The sequence below is a fragment of the Vidua macroura genome, chromosome 2, assembly GCF_024509145.1.
Source record: "Vidua macroura isolate BioBank_ID:100142 chromosome 2, ASM2450914v1, whole genome shotgun sequence".
Classification (NCBI taxonomy): domain Eukaryota; kingdom Metazoa; phylum Chordata; class Aves; order Passeriformes; family Viduidae; genus Vidua; species Vidua macroura.
Window position 1 is genome coordinate 68,424,527 of NC_071572.1, and position 16,353 is coordinate 68,440,879.

A 16,353-nucleotide genomic window follows, 5' to 3' on the forward strand; every position below is an offset into this window, starting at 1 on the left:
GAAGGGCAGATTTTCAGTTTTCATCATAATTTCAGAAGTGGCAAAACTACTTTCTAGAAAAGGAGAATAGTGGAGATATGTAATCTAAATGGGCTGCTCAAATGCCATATTTAAGTTCAACCAATCAGAAGTGTGCAATTGGCCAGCTGCACTAAATATGGCCTTTACCTTCCTGCAGTGCTTAGGTGGGGACAAACTGAAATCAAGGCATTGGAGGTTAATTTCTGAAAGAGAGCAGAGAAACTTGTCCTCCCTTTTATTATTGCATGAGGTCTGAAAGGCTGCAGACATAGGACTCATCCTTGGAGAAGCCACAGTGTACATTATGGAAATAAACTAGAAGCCCAGTTAAAGGTTAGCACATATTTTTCCCTCCAGTTGCCATTGATATGAATGAAGCCCATTCTTGCACTGGCAAAGGGAAAGAAAAGATGAGTTAATGTTATCCTCCTTTCTCTAAGTTCTCAGAATTGATGACTAACAGGCTACCACATTTCACTATGAAAAAGGCCTGGTTTTTACTAAAAGTCCTGAAAGTATACAGAGAAAGTAATTTTCAAGGTCAGAGCGTTGTTTTGACATTTAAGAAATACTAAAACAGAATTTGGCTTTTAAATTTGTAAACCAAAACTACTTCCTGACCTGAGAGACAATCTGCCAAATTTCTAGCTGACCCTAGGCTCTTCAGACTAAACCAAAATGATCAGATATACTGTGTTGTCTAGTTGCACACCTCTGATTTTAAAACTAAATTTTGATCAGTCTTAAAAGAACAGTTTCTGAGACCCTTTACAGCAGTAACACTCCGCCCTTGTCACAGTAACTAAAGAGGCTTTCTTTAATAACCACTTTTGTAGAGTTTTTTGCTTACTATTGGAGAATTCAATTGCTTAATATACAGAAATAATAAAAAAAAAAAAAAAGGGAAATAGAAGCATTTCAGCACACAGAAACCAAAAACCTCCTTTTATTTTACACCAAGCCTTTGATCCTCCCACCAATCCTGTTGCAATACAAACCAATTTCATTTAATATTACATCTGACGAGCCAGACTTCTGTGAGATTTCAAAACTCGGCTAAATCCCTGGGCAAACTGTAAATGGACTGAGGGGAAGGTTCACAAATTCACAAATAGCACATACATCCAGGTGGACTGTGCAAACACAGGTAGCACAACCTTGCTGTGGCAGCTCAACAAAACTTTGTGCATATATATAGTATTAAAGGGTCATCCTGTTGCTTAAGATGTGCAAGAGATTGCATTGCTTTTCCTTGCAGCTTCTTTCTCTCACAACCTGTTCTGCCTGCCTCCCTGGCTCATGTGTGCAAAGTGGGCTGTAAAATAGTAATTTTATTTTAAATGGAGGGGCTGTACTTTCTGCTTTGCCTCTTACACCAAAACAGCCAAACCAATTTTGCTGTTTCAATTAGGCAAGAGAAACGAAACTTCTACTTGTCTATTCTGTCTCCTTGTTTTTCAGCGACAGTCTGAAAACTTTCAGCCAAAACTGGCAACACCTTAAGATGCAGTCCTGGAAAGGCAGCTGAGCTGAAGAACAAAAACCTGATGGACTGGAGTGGGAGCAAAGAGGATGCTGTGAAGTTTCTGCTGCTTCCTAAATGCATCCCATATGCACCCATGCTATTTAAATAATGCCAGTTCTTGTATGGACTACAATGGGAAATATTTTCTAACACTGTTTACTAGATTTGTTTCTCCTACTTCAATCACAGTTGAAATGTAATTGTAATAAATTTTCTGTTTGTTGGTTTATTTTTTTTTATGTTTGTTTGGGATTTTTTGTAAGTTCTGTTCATAATAGAAAGCAGAGAATTTGTCAGCCTGCAAGTCTGTTATATCCAACTGACCTGGGCATTACAGGATTTAACTTTTTCTCTAGGAAAGGATAACTTCAACAGACTACCCTACTCACTGGCTTCTGCCTTTTGGTAGCTCTTCTCCTCTTTTATCTATGCAATCATCTCAACATATCATCCTCTAGCCAACAAATATTTAAAATTCATACAATCTAAAAGATGACTCAGAAAGCAAGAACTGATGAGTTCTGACAAAAAGATCCATGAGCCTGGCACTTCCTGGTGCTTAGTATATTCACATACAAGAAGGAGAGATACGAATAACAACACTGCTCAGCATTTGAATTTTTTTAGGTATAAGACTCACAAAACACTTAAACACAATAGTGGAGAAGTTTTGGATCAGATAATTTTTTGTGAAGCCGAGGAAGTGATACAGCTAGCAAAACGAGAAGAGTGTCATTTCCTTTTAATGACCAGTTAAAGGCTAGCTTAGACTGTGATTCTGGTTTTGGCAGTAATATAGGGACAGCTTCTTGTGAGAACCACTGCAACACTAGACAGCTCAAAGTGGAAATGATAAGGGGAAAACAAAACTGAGACCTTTCACAAGCTAAATGGTCAATATATAAGGCACACTGCCAAAACTTTTGAAAAGCTGACAAAAGACTGATGACAACTGCTTTTGCTGAGGAAATCTGTGGAGTTAGATGCTCCTACCTGGCTATATTCAAGTTTTTCCTCATGTAAATTCATAGTTTATGTGTTGAGATTAAATCTAACCAAATCTAGGGCTACTACAAATGTACCTGCAAAGATCGCAATGTCACATGATTACCATTTCTCAAGAAGCTCAGATCAACTGTGGTAAGAAAATGAAATTATGTCCCACTGAAAATATCAATACCAAAGTCTTAATCTGAGGTTGCTACTGGAAATCTGCATAATGCACAAGGCAGCATTGAATCTTTGCTCCCAGAACTGGTGACTCTGCCAAGTCAAAATAGGGAAAGCCATAAAAACCTGTTTAATTGGGAAAGTAAGACAATGACACTCTTAACATTGACAAGGAGTGTGCTTGTTAGGTTAGAAAAGTATCTCTACAAAACCCCTGCTAATACCTGAACTTCAAGAGGAATGGTATTCTGGTGAGCTGGGTCATGGTTCACACCATGAAGATGAAATTGAGGTCAACAACAGGACATCAAGTGATTTCCCCACCATCGGGAGGGAGTTTTACAGCTGGGGTTAAAGTGAAAAATTCATGTTCTTGGTCCCATTAGCAAACCACAAGCTTATATTGCATTTACTACAAACAGATTTCCCTTCACCACACTGTACTTTTTTTCTTGCTGACTGCTCAATGTGACCATCCAAAACCACTCCTATTTGTGTTATTTTTCACACACACCACCCTGAAAAAAAAAAATCAGTATGAAAGTAGAGCAGTTTCCTCCAATACAGTTCAACATCCAAGCTAAGCAGCAGTAAAATCATATTTATTCAGTGACTGAGGTTTCAAACAGTAAAGTTATTGTTAGAGAGTTATAGATGAACCATGCACTGAAAAAGACCCCAGAAGAGGTTTCTGGTGACAGCTCTTTCACTTTGACAGTCCTCGAGAATGGGGGAGAAGGAGGAGAATATGCACACTTGAAATGGGGGTGATACTTGAATGCTGTCAAGCTTCATGATCACAGCAGCCAGAATTTGGCAGACTTTGCCTTTGGGAACAAAGTGTGGAGACAGAAAGAAGGGAGCTGGGTACCTGAGCCCAGCCCATGTGTGTGAGAGAGGTGTTCACCTACAAGCTGGGTGTGCCTGAAGCAGGAGTCAGAGGGAGAAAGATGTCAGGAGCTCCCTGATGCCAAGTGCGCTCCCACGCTGCCAAGCTGAGCAATCCAAAGGCACGGGTGCTAAATGTGGTCTTCTCTTTCTGTGCAGACTCTGACAAACCCTCTGCCTTTCTCTATGTCTTTGTTTTCCTGTTCGAATATGAGGTATTCCAACGAAATATAAATATTAATATTTTATTAGTGCTCAGCTACAAAGCTTAATTCCTTAAAGTCTAGTACAGATCTTTGATATCCTTAAAAAACTATATAAATATGAATCCTTTTATTTTTATAGCATTACATTAATGACTGTGCAGTGGATGTTGATGAATTAAATAATCTCTGTCTATATTTGCTCATACCTATGTGAAACTGTTACCTTTTCAGCTGCTATTTCTCAGACCTTGTCTCAATCCAGAAATGTCATTTTTGGTAAAATTTTGCAAAAACCCATTCAGCTGCTTTTGAGTCATCCAAGTATGTAAGAAACAGTTTCCAGCTGTTAAGTTTTCCATAAGCCTTTTTTTTCTCAAACATGCTTGTATAATTGTAACACAGCTTTGTTTTAAAACATCAAACTTGACACGTACATAGTCCTGAAAGAGAAGTAGCAGCACCGACATGTTTGAAACCATTTGGTTTTGGAATAACAAGGTTTTTGCCATATTACAATATCTTTATTTTCTTAAATATTCTTCCAGACACTGAGCTACACTTTTCTAACTGTAGACAGCCAATTGTGTAAATGACCAGAAAAAAAAGATTTAAAAAAGAATTAAAAAAAAGATACTATTCTTGCAATCTGTGACTGAGCTGTAGCAGGAAGACTATGGGACAGTTTTAAATACTTAATACTTGCATTTTGGTATAGAATGGCATCAAATCAGACTGGAGGTGATTCCTCACTTGTATTCTGGCTAGATGAAATGCACTCGCCTGATACCAAGCAGTGAAGAATCAGCAATTTCACACAATCACAGGCTGGGTAGGTTGGAAAGGGCCATGATGGGTCATCCGGTCTGACCTCCCTGCTCAAGCAGGGTCATCCCAAAGCACATGGCACAGGGTTGTGTCTAGATGGGCTTTAGAATATGTCCATTGCGGGAGACTCCACAACTTCTCTGGGCAACCTGCTCCAGTGCTCGGTCACCTGCACAGTAAAGAAGTTGTTCCTCATGTTCAGGTGGAACTTCTGTGCATCAGTGTCTGCCTGTTGCCTCTTGTCCCATTGCTCAGCACCACTGAGCAGAACCTGGCTCCCTCCCCCTGACACCCTCCCTTCAGATACTGACAGACATTGGTGAGGTCCCCTCTGTCATCTCTTCTGGAGGCTGAACAGGCCCAGCTCCCTCAGCCTTTCCTAAGAGGGATGCTCCAGTCCCTTAATCATCTTTGTCATTCTCTGCTGCACTGGTTCCAGGAGCTCCATATCCCTCCTGTCCTGAGGAGCCCAGAACTGGACACAGCACTGCAGATGTGCCTCACCAGGGCTGAGCAGAGGGGCAGGATCACCTCCCTCGACCTGCTGGCAACTCTATTCCTGATGCACCCCAGGATCCCATTGGCCTTTTTGGCCACAAGGACACACTGTTGTTCTTATATACCTTTATAGGATTCCCTCTCAGCCGTCTCTTCCCAAGGCTGAACAGGCCCAGCTCTCTCAACCTTTCTACATAAGAGGGATGCTCCAGTCCACTAATCATCTTTCGATCCCACTTTATTTAATCTGGAATATTTCAGGTTCTGATGTCTTAGGGAAGTAAGTGTTGGTTTTGAGAATACTGATGGTTGAAACAGCAGCTGTAGTCTGAGGGATTATTGGATTACATGGGTTTCATGCTCAGAACTGTTTTTTTATATGACAATATAAAGGCATATGCAGCTTTTGTGCCTTGCATGAACTGCTGGCCTCAGCATGAACTCTTCTATCAGACTGGAGGAATTCTTCCTAAGGATGAAAAAATAAAGTCACTGCATGTGTAGGTTTTTATATGAGTCTCAACTGGGATGATTTGTACAGACAACAAGACACGCCATAGTTGTTTCTTATTCAAAGTAAATAGCAGTATCTCCTGCTCCTGCCTTTCCTGGGCCATATCCTCCTGCCATGCAGGGGTGAGTCCACAGAAACCACCAATGTCAGCGACATGACAGTGAATCTGAGAAGACAGCCTGACTCATTTGGAAGCAAAAGATACAACTCTGGCAAAAGTGTGTGTGTGTGCACTCTTCCTTACCTTACACTATTTTTGCTGCTATCAGTACACCTATAACTCAGTTGTATGTCCACTACTTGGAGAGGTTTTCTGGATGTGTTTCAAACCACATCAAACATACAAGCAGTGCCCAACAAACAAATGCCACTGGAATACAATTACAGGGGAAAAAACCTCATGCGGTTCCTCTCTGTTCTCCCTGTACTGTCTGCCTTGCAAAGCCAAGGGATCAGTAAGAGACCTTATCATAAGCAAGGGGGATAGGCAAGGTTGCTCTGGGAGCCTTCACTCTACATTTTCTGAGTTTAGGGAGATTAACATCGCAGTTGTCACATCCATTAGTGCACTTTTTTTGTGCATACAGAACATGGCCCAGGCAAGTGCATTGTTCCTAAAGGAAAAGATATACTAGTGGGTAAATAGTCTGTGCACATTTTGGTAGCTCTAAGTTACATCATTCAGTTCTAATCAATGCTACTGGATTTTGAAACCCACCAGTATAACAATGAAGTGAAAAAAGCCATAGAAAAAGTCCAAACAAACTCCCAAGTTACTCTGTGTGCTCTACTATTCTGAGTTTTAGTGTTGAGACAAAATAAGAGTTTGCCATTTACTAGTTGTTAATAATCAAGACATCTGCCAGGCACACTCTTTGAGGGCTCTGTCTGTCTGGACCAGGTAGATGCTGCAATACACAAAGAGCTTCACACACAGAGAAAGAAAGTGTGTTCATGGACAATGATGCAGCGTTCTTAATTAAGATTTTCATTACTGATACATACATTAAGGTTTTTCTAATGTAAGTGTCCAAGCACTCTAACGTGCAGGTAGATGTCTCTGATCCTATCTCTAGAAACCCTTTTGCACATCATTGCAAACATTCACCAGCCAAGGCTCAAAATCAGCCCACCTGCCCTTTGCTATAATGACAATGAAAACTAAAATTGATGTTTTACTTTTCTGCCAGATGAGAACGTAGCTTTTTGCAGTCATGAGAATGAATAGGCTTTTGCAAGGCTGTACTACAGAGTATTGAAACTGATTCTGATCTCACTTACATCTGTTTGATGTTGATGTAACATCAGGAGCTTCAACAGCATGAGTGCAGCAAATGTTGAAGGAAAAATAATGGAAAAGACATGTAGGTAAATGGAAAATGGGATGAAACAAAACATAAGTTTGCCAAAGGTAGTTTGTAGTAGGCTAACCTGGTAACTTTATTTGATAAGATAACTGATTATCCAGACAAAGGAAACACAGTAAATTTAATTTATCAGTAGAGCATTTGATACAGTATCACAAGGGTAATCATGAGTTTAGATCAAGATTTGCAAAAGGACTGTAAGGTGAGCCACTGCTTACATGAAGGGGAGATTGAGCAGTGGTGAAGAAAGAATTATTGGGCAAGGTGAAGGCTATACTACAATTGGACAATCCATAATTGTTTAGGTAAATAAAATAGCTTTTTCTATCTAATAAGATTTGGGTGGAGAAGGTAACATTTCTTTACATGGCCCCTCAAAGGGAGGGGGCACAGATTAGGAAAAAGCGGGGGCATGCTTAATAGCTATAAAAGGATCAATCAACACCAATAAATTGCTCATTAACAATATTTAGTTCTCATTCACCTGTAATGTTCAAGTGTTATTTCTCTGTCTCAGTTCTTTGGGATGTTCAGAGATGCTACAACTCTCTCAGCAGTTTACTTGTACAGTTTAATTAAATATCTAGTTCAGTTTCATGCTTTTAAAATATTCTTATTCCCAGAATGGGATGCCCATTTATCTACAAAATCTTGCTGAATGCCTTTGAATTCTGGACCCTGCCTCCCAAGAAAACACTGCTGGAGTAAGAAGTGGAGGAGAAATACTTGGTGATCAGAAGCTCTTACAAAAGCATTGCCTCTCCCTGAACACACTACGTGCTTTTCTAGATCCAGTCAGGCTTTGACACTTGGTAAATTCCTGCAATAGGAAAAGCTAGGCTGCCCACTAGCAGAGTGGCAATATTGCACTGGCACAAGCCAGGATGGAAAGTGAAGACATTGCCACAGAACTCACAGTATCAATGTGATATTAAATTGCAGGCTCCACAATGAAAGATCTGCCAAACTATTTTCAACAAGTTAAGAAAAAACAGGATTTTTGACAATCTTCCCTGAGGCATTTCTCAGTCTGCAGGTATTTGAGTGACTAAAATTGCTACCTTTCCACTAAAGTTCACTGGAAGAGAAGCTGCGTTTATGTTTTAGCCTTCTGTGGCGGAATTTAAGTATTTAATGTCATGACTGGACCATGTTAAGCATGCACAGATATTCACATAAGAAATCTGCCCTAAACCCCAAACTGTATAAGATTTTTTAAATTCAAAAATTGAAAAACAGTGTCTGAAAACCTTCATTCTTCAGAGCTGGTTATATGCTGATCACACATAGTAGTGCTCCTTCACAACCTTCAGTGCATATTGCAGAGAGCCCAGAATGCTGCACATTATTTTTTTGTCTTTTATGTAGAAGTGGATTTACTGCAAAAATTGAAAAGCAATTAATTTCTTTACAGACATCCAGGATAAGTGAACACGGACAAATATGAAATTTAAATACATACCCAGATCCAAATGTTGCAACTGATCCTTATTTTGGGTGATTGGGTGAAGCACGAATACTTCTAAATTGCATGCTATTTGAAGTTGGGATTTCAATTTTGTCCTTGAAAATTCAAGCTGTTTAGAGTATGCTTAAGAAGGTACAACATTAGAAAACATAATTTCATATTCAGAAAACTGATACAGCTATTCTATTAAACTTAAAACTCAGTACAATGGAATGGGAGAGAGCAAGATCTATTCAGATCCAAAAGCATTTGCTTTCGGTGGTGCACAAAAATCCAATATTTTGGGCATGCAAACACATTAAATGAAAGTATTAGCTGGGAGGCTGAATTTGTGAACCATATGCAGCATGATATTACCCAAAAGGATGGAAAGCTTCAAGCTGAACAAGAACTTCAGATGAAAGAATCATTATTTTTCAATACACTGTGATCTTTTATGTCTAAGAGTTCCCATTCCCACCAAGAGGCAAAACAGTCTTCACGAAGCACGGCCTGAAGGTTACTCACATGTGTTTTGACATGTGCACCTGTGTAATGGCACACAAACAAGCTACATGGTAGATTATTTGCTTCTTTTTTTTAAGTGGGAGTGGTGGAGAGGAAAAGAAGATGGAGGCAATCCTCTTACAAGCTCATTTTCCGTTGTGGTGTCTCACCCATAGGAACATGGGCAGGCATTTGGATCTCCCTGAGTATTCATATCTTGGTGCCAGCTTCAATAGACAAATCTACAATGTCTTGATCAAAAGGTGACTTTTGGGAACGTCTATTTCTAGATGTTGTGTTTTATAACGACCACTCCTCCAGCACAACTTCTTCTTGGTACCATTTTTCCCCTATGTCTGGTGTACACATTGGATGGAGGCAGATACACAACATGATGCTAAAGGAGGGTGCATCAAAGAGGATTTCTGCACTAGGAGAAGGACCCACAATAAAGCTCAGAAGTGAAAAAGACATTTGGTGATACAGCTGTAGAAGAGCAATGTGCTTGCCAAAGTTGGAAGATAATTACCATAACTACAAAGGGAATATTCTGAAAAACTCTGCTGCACTCTGTAGTTGTTTCCATTTTGCACAGTGATTTCGACCTAACATACTTGTCTGTCGTAATATTTTGATGGTTGGCATTCATACTGCTGTAGGAAGTGCTGCTACTGCTACTGCCAGTGAGAAAGGTGGTCTTTTCCATCCAAATATATTAAATTATGCCAGTGTGGGGTAAAAGTGCATTGCATTGAACAACTCCATTTTCTCTCTGTCTCCTTTTTTCTAGTTAAACCTAAAATATTATGCTCCTACAACTGTCTAGGTAAAGTCCATTTTTTTTCCTGTTGTACTGTATAATATTTCAAAAAACAGCTAACACTCAATGCATTATACTACACTAAGTAAATGAAAAATAACTCAGAACAAAGAGATTGCTAGTATGCATAATGGTAGAAAGGTCTGACATTTTCAGCTGTCATGCGGGCCAATCTTGAGTTCAATCTCGTCCAGCACCAGTGGATATATTGTAGGTATTGCAATTAGAAGGCAGGTTGCACACATGCCTCTGCTGTAATCCACACATCAACTTCACAGCTATGAGCAGCTTTTATTACTTGCTAAACAATTTGAATGTCAACATTTAAACTAATGCTTGAATGAAAAACTAGGACCAAATTTTGCCCCTTTTGGTAAATCTGGCTACGTCTTGAGTTTTCTGGATATTTGGTCCGTTTTTATGACAGATGTTTTAAAGCAAACCTGTGAACTTTGACAGATTTATTTTAAATAATGAGGGTTTTTCTTTTCCTTGCACATCCATTGCTTATTTGATGGCTACATCTTCAGATAAAAAATAAAGCTGAAAATTGTGTCACTGCTCAAGAATGTTCATCCAAAGGTGTACTCTCGGTTTTACAGTTTCATTTCTATAAATACACCAGAGTAGAATTTCAGCTCTGCTGCCATTTTGAGGCTGTTTCACCATTTCTCTCATTTGCCTCTGCCCATATTGTTTTCTTTTTTGGAACATTCCCTTCCCTTCAGGAGACACATAATAGCTGGGGAAAAAAATATTCCTTTCCTGTCTCAGATTGCTTGTTTAGGTGACCGTTCCCTTCCTAAACTTCCTTATTTTCAGAAGCAGATCAACTGATTCTTCTGGATAATTTACATGCCTATTTATTACATTAATTATGATAATTCTTGAAAAACGCTAACTCTTGAAAGCTGTTGTAAACATAAGGCTTGTTACGTGTAGACCTTTTTGGCATTTTGCAAATGTTCATTTTTGATTCATGAATAAGCTTGACCTGGAGGTTATTATTCTCTTCTCAAGTAAGGGAGAGCTTCTTAAGAAACCTGAGAAAAGATGCCTCCTCCCTGCTCCTGATGTAGCAATCACTGTTGTTGTTCCTCGTCTGCAAAACAACACTAAGCACAGAACCAGATAAAGGGATTCAGAGGGGGCTAATTAGCTGCTATTTGATGGTAATGGTTCAGAGTGGTAACAGATGACGGTTTGGTGGTGAACAAGTACCAAAGCAGGAACATATACATTGATATCAAAGACTATTTGAGCATTATCACATCTGATAAAGTCAATAGGGATTCTCAGAAACTGGCTACTGGCAGGCTGGAATACTGCTGAGTGTCTTTTGACATACAAATCACTGACCATATGATGGATGGTTCTCATAACTATGATGAGATCAGTAAAATGCCTCTCAGCATCCCTTAGGTCATCATTACTTGACCAAATACATCTTCATGAATCTGGGGAATAAATTGCAGTTTTTTGCACTTTTTCCCTTCTTTTCTTTTTCCTTGTTTTATTTTTTTTTTCTTTTTTAAACCAGGATGTAAAGTAACAAGAATTAGAATCAGTGCTCAGTCTGATAGGAATGATGCTGGAGCTCAGTACAACCTGGTTACATCAGAAATCTATTTAAACAAGATGGACAGATATCCATGGAATTAGGTTAACATGTCCTGCAGCTTCCTTGTATCTGGATGACTTTGGTGTACTTCTGATTTGCACTTACCAACGCTAATAGCAGATAACTTTCCAATATTGTATGGGTTCCATCTGAACAGGTAGTGCTCTGCAAGTTAAAGAAGTGTCCTGCTGTAGCTATTTATCCTATGTAGCTCTCTCTCCTACTGTAAAGCACCTTTGTAATGTCCATACTGCTACAGGCTGTTTGGAAGACTTCTTCCCTGAAAAGAATGATTTTGACAAAGAATACACCTGTGTCTCTCGAAGTCCTGAGGACATTCAAAGGGAGCAGAGATTAACTGTATTCTTCTTAAGTGGGAATATAGTTTGGGGGGGGAGATCTGGGAAATCCTTCCACCTCCAAAACCCTGATGCCATATAATTAGGCAGATGTGTATGTAACATCTGGGAGAAGTATGAAGACTGAATCATCAGCAAGTTCTGGGAAGGGATATGAAAAGAGAGCCCAGTGCTGGACACTGAGACAGAGGGCAGAACAAATCTCTTATCTAGTTCAGAAACATGCTTGTCAGGTACCATTAACAGCTTCTAATGTAAAAATGTCCCATTTACACTTTTTCTGTTACCAAAAAGAACCTAGACTATTAATGGCCTGAAGGATCTGTCTTCCAGAGAGAAAGGGGAGAGCCAGTACAGAACAAGATATGCCTGAAATATAGTAGGGCTCCCATGGAGCTTGATAATTTAGAAATGGAGGTGCACTAAGAAGCGCTTCTTGGCCATGGAATAAGCCAGACCTAAAGATGCAAGAGAGCATGTGATTCTAATCCTACCTGTCAAAAACCAAAAGCAGCCAGATGGGAAACAACAAATGCATGGTCACACAGCAAAGTACTGTCAAAGAAGGATTTCAGCTTCAGGTTTCCACATGCCTACCTATCATGAAGCTAGCTTGCTGCTTCCACCTAACTGCCTTGCCCTGCAGAGCTAGAACAATGTTAAACTGGTGCCTTTGTGCAAATGTTGAAGGCACATGGTGTCTGCCACAGACATAAATGGTTTTACTCATTCCTGAGTATCATTAATGCTTTTTATTGATATTATGAAGTACTGCAACAAAAGTAATAGGATTTGTCAGGGGCTGTTATAAACTGCCCCTGCTGGATAAATACATAATACATGATGGCAAAGGTCCGATGGGCCTTTAATCAATTGCCTTTCTGAGTCAAATAACTGCCACATTAGACATAAGCCATGTTGCATTCTGTGGGCACCCCTGTTCCCCTCATTTCGCAGGCCTGACACCGCCATGGGCAGCTATGGACACGCATAGGCTCCTACTTATTTGTAGCAAATATATCAGAGCAAAACTGGAGCAGCATGCTGTAAATTACAGATTTGGGACACCTTATAATGAAAGGCAAAGGAGAAGGGAAAGAAATATGGGGACACCATAGGCATGATAGGTCAACTTAAATATGTCTCCTTGGGAGCTGGCACTGTCATACCACCTTTTGCAGCCACTGCAGCAAATCTCATCTTTTTGCCCACAGGGTTGGGGAGAAGGCAGCATTTCCTTCTGCACTGCAAAAGTAGTGGGTCAACTTTAAATGTTAAAGCCACATATTTTAGGTCTAGTATCAGGAAAAGAAAGCTCTTTTGTGGTTTCAGCAAGCACTTTGAAAAAATTATGAATGCCCATTTGCACTTTCACATCCCTTTAAAGAAATCCCAACAATCAAAAGACAACTTGAACGTAAATTTACAGATTTGCGGGTTTAATTCATCTCCCAAATATGAAAGAGCTATTTCTCTTACTGTGCTGTTTTTTTTTTTTTGTTTTGTTTTCTTTTTTTTTTTTATTTTTTTTATTTTTTTTTTGTTTGTTTGTTTTTGTTTTTTTGTTTGTTTGTTTTTTGGGGTTTTTTTTGTTTTGTTTTGTTTTTGAATTCCATGCATCACTTTAACAGTCATCTACTTTTCTCTCTGAACAGGTAGGAGACATGAATTTAAATTGCAAAGTAGAGATCTGAAGTAACACAAAGTCCAGGTATATTTGGGTGTGGAGTTCTAAACCTAAATTTAAAAGCCCTTATTATTTCTGGCATTCACTAAATAGCTTCAGCTTCAACATCCCAAAACAGTGGCTTAAAATGCTGGTGGACTTTTGGAAAACTTTGGTCTGTCTTTACTTAACTATAGTAAATATTATGAAGTGGTAGTGCTATATTTCCCTTTATATTTCAACAAGAAGAGTCATTGTTTCAAAATCACTAGATTTCACTGCCAATATGTATGAAGGAATCCCAGAAAAATGTGAGTTTTTGTTCCAAATGCACAAAACCATCGTGTGTCAGAACCTGACAAAATTAAAACTCAAAAATTATAACGAAACAAAACAACTATATAAAACAATTATAACGAACAAAAACTCAAATTATAACGAATACTCCCAAAGGCTCCATCTCTTAAGGCTCCATTCCCCCTAAAAAGGGAAAAAACCAAAACTTAAACCATGAAAAAATTAATTCTTCCTGTTCTGGGTCTTGAAAACACCATTATCTGCATAAACATAGGATTTTTCTTCAGTTAAAAAGGTCGGCGAATCACCAACCTACATAGCAGCAGCCAAACTCAAGTGAATGTGACTAGGTGAGAAAAGAACCCTGCATAACACCTTCCAAAGAAATTGCTGACAGATCTTTAATCCTGATACTGTTGGATGTCAATAAGAATACAGCACATTTAATATATTCAGATAAGAAGAGCAGCTCAGAGAGCAGCCAGGACTGGGTAAGGAAGGGTCCCTCACCACAGGGCCAAACTTCAGCATGGACAGGTTGCAATGCTAGTTGACTGTTTTCTGTACTTGTTTTGCATTTGCACAGCATGGAATACTTTATATTTCATTCTGAACTAGAACACAACAGCACAATGCCCATCAGAACAAGTATATCCCCACATATAAACAGAAGTCTTCCATATTGCCATCCAGAAATGCACATATAAATTCCAGATAAATCAATCACACAATGTCACTGGACTAAAATCTGAGTCCCATAAGGTGACACTGCATTATAATCTTGGACTGCATTAAAATTAAAATTCAGTATTGAGTCCTATGACGATGGGAAGCAACAGAGGCCCTGGGCTAACTTTGATGGAATTTGAAGAAAAGGCAGAACTTATATAAATGAAAAGTATAAAATGTTATAAATACTTACACAAGAGACAAAGAAAGGTTCCTCCAGAGAAAGGCCACAAACTGATTGTGAGTGATCTGACAAGAGAGAAAGAAAAAAGGAAATCAAATTGTTAATAAACACACTAAATGATACCAATGTAACAATATAAAACAGAGATCAAGGAGATTTACAGATGGTGGCAATTCCCACAGGAGAGGAAAAAAGAAGTTTTAAATTCACAAACATAGATCTTGGAAGTTTTGAAATTACCTGACCCCAGAACTATGTATCTGAGAAAACTGGTAATGACTGAGGAGCTTTTCAGTCCTGGGGTAATTCCAGGCCAGCAGAGACTAAATATCCTCTGGTGGCTGCTCAACAGTCTCCGTGAAATAGGCTTGTGGCTCCTATGGACAAATGCTCTTATCACAAAAACACTGCCAGATTTGAACGGCATCCTTCTTAGCAGTCATGCCAGATGATACAGGACTCTGAAACAGAACTCGCCTTCTTGATCCTGACCTTCACAGAAGAGGGGTTAGGCTTATTATTAGGGCTGAGAATGCTTACATTACAGCTGATAGCAGCACAGAAAAATTGTGTTGTCTTAGTTCCTTCTGTCAACACAGTATCTTGGACTTGATTGATTTATTACCCTGAGACCCCTAAGAAAAAAAAAAAAAACGACTGCATGAAAGTGGAATGGCTAAAGGTTTGCAAACTTCTGGTAGACTACAGGTCTACTATGGAGTATCTAAGCTTTTCTGCCAACATATTTATTTCCAGATTTATTTCCAAAACATAATAACCTGGGATGAAGCAATAAACAAAATTAATCAAAGCCTGATGCTCTGAATTGTAACAAGAAGACACACTCCTGTTGGACACAGAAAACAAAGGCAGATGCTCCCCAAATGTTCAAATACTACGAATCAGTCCTGTCTCCCCTTCCCTTTGCCAAGCTGAAAAAAAATCTGGGTAGTCAGGCCAGACAGTGCTCTCCAGAAGATTTTTATCAGGGGACCAGGAGCACAGTGGAAAAAAAACCATGGGATCCATGTGGTGTACTTCAGCACTTAAGACATGGCCCTCAACTTCTGTTTCCTATCTAGTTACAGGGTGAGATTAGCTTTATCATTCCTCAAAGCAATTAAAAAAAAACTCAGAGAAATATAAACTTGAGTTAAGAGAGTGAAGGGAAAGAGAGGAGCTGTCACAGGAGAGAGAGAGAGGGAAGGCAGGCAGAAAATCTGTTCAGAGTTGTAGCAACTATTTGTGGGAATTACGGTCCTGGTAGAGGAGAGTGTGAGAGAAATCATGTGTACAAATCCAATGCTTGGCTTGCAAGGGAAGTGGAGGAAATGCAGCAAAGAGCAGAGACAATCCTAAAAACTGCAGGGCAGGAAACAAGATGCTTATAGCATCTTTTGGACAGGCCACCCAGAGAGGCCCTTTTAACAACAAATTTCCCTTTAAAGGAGCTGACTGCTCCCACATGTAAGGAAGATTTGCATGAGACAGAAGACAGGATGGATTCTGAGCAGACTGAAAATCTGAAATGACATAAAATGAAAGGAAGAGCAAGTTCAAAATGGTGAAGAGAAGGTCACTATATTGCTATCAAGAATCCATTATTCTAATGAACTGTAACAGGGCAGTTCTCCTGGTAGAGAAAAATCTCCTTTCCTAAGCACGTACCCCTTATTTTCCTCTTATATTTCTCCTGAAGACTTAAACAT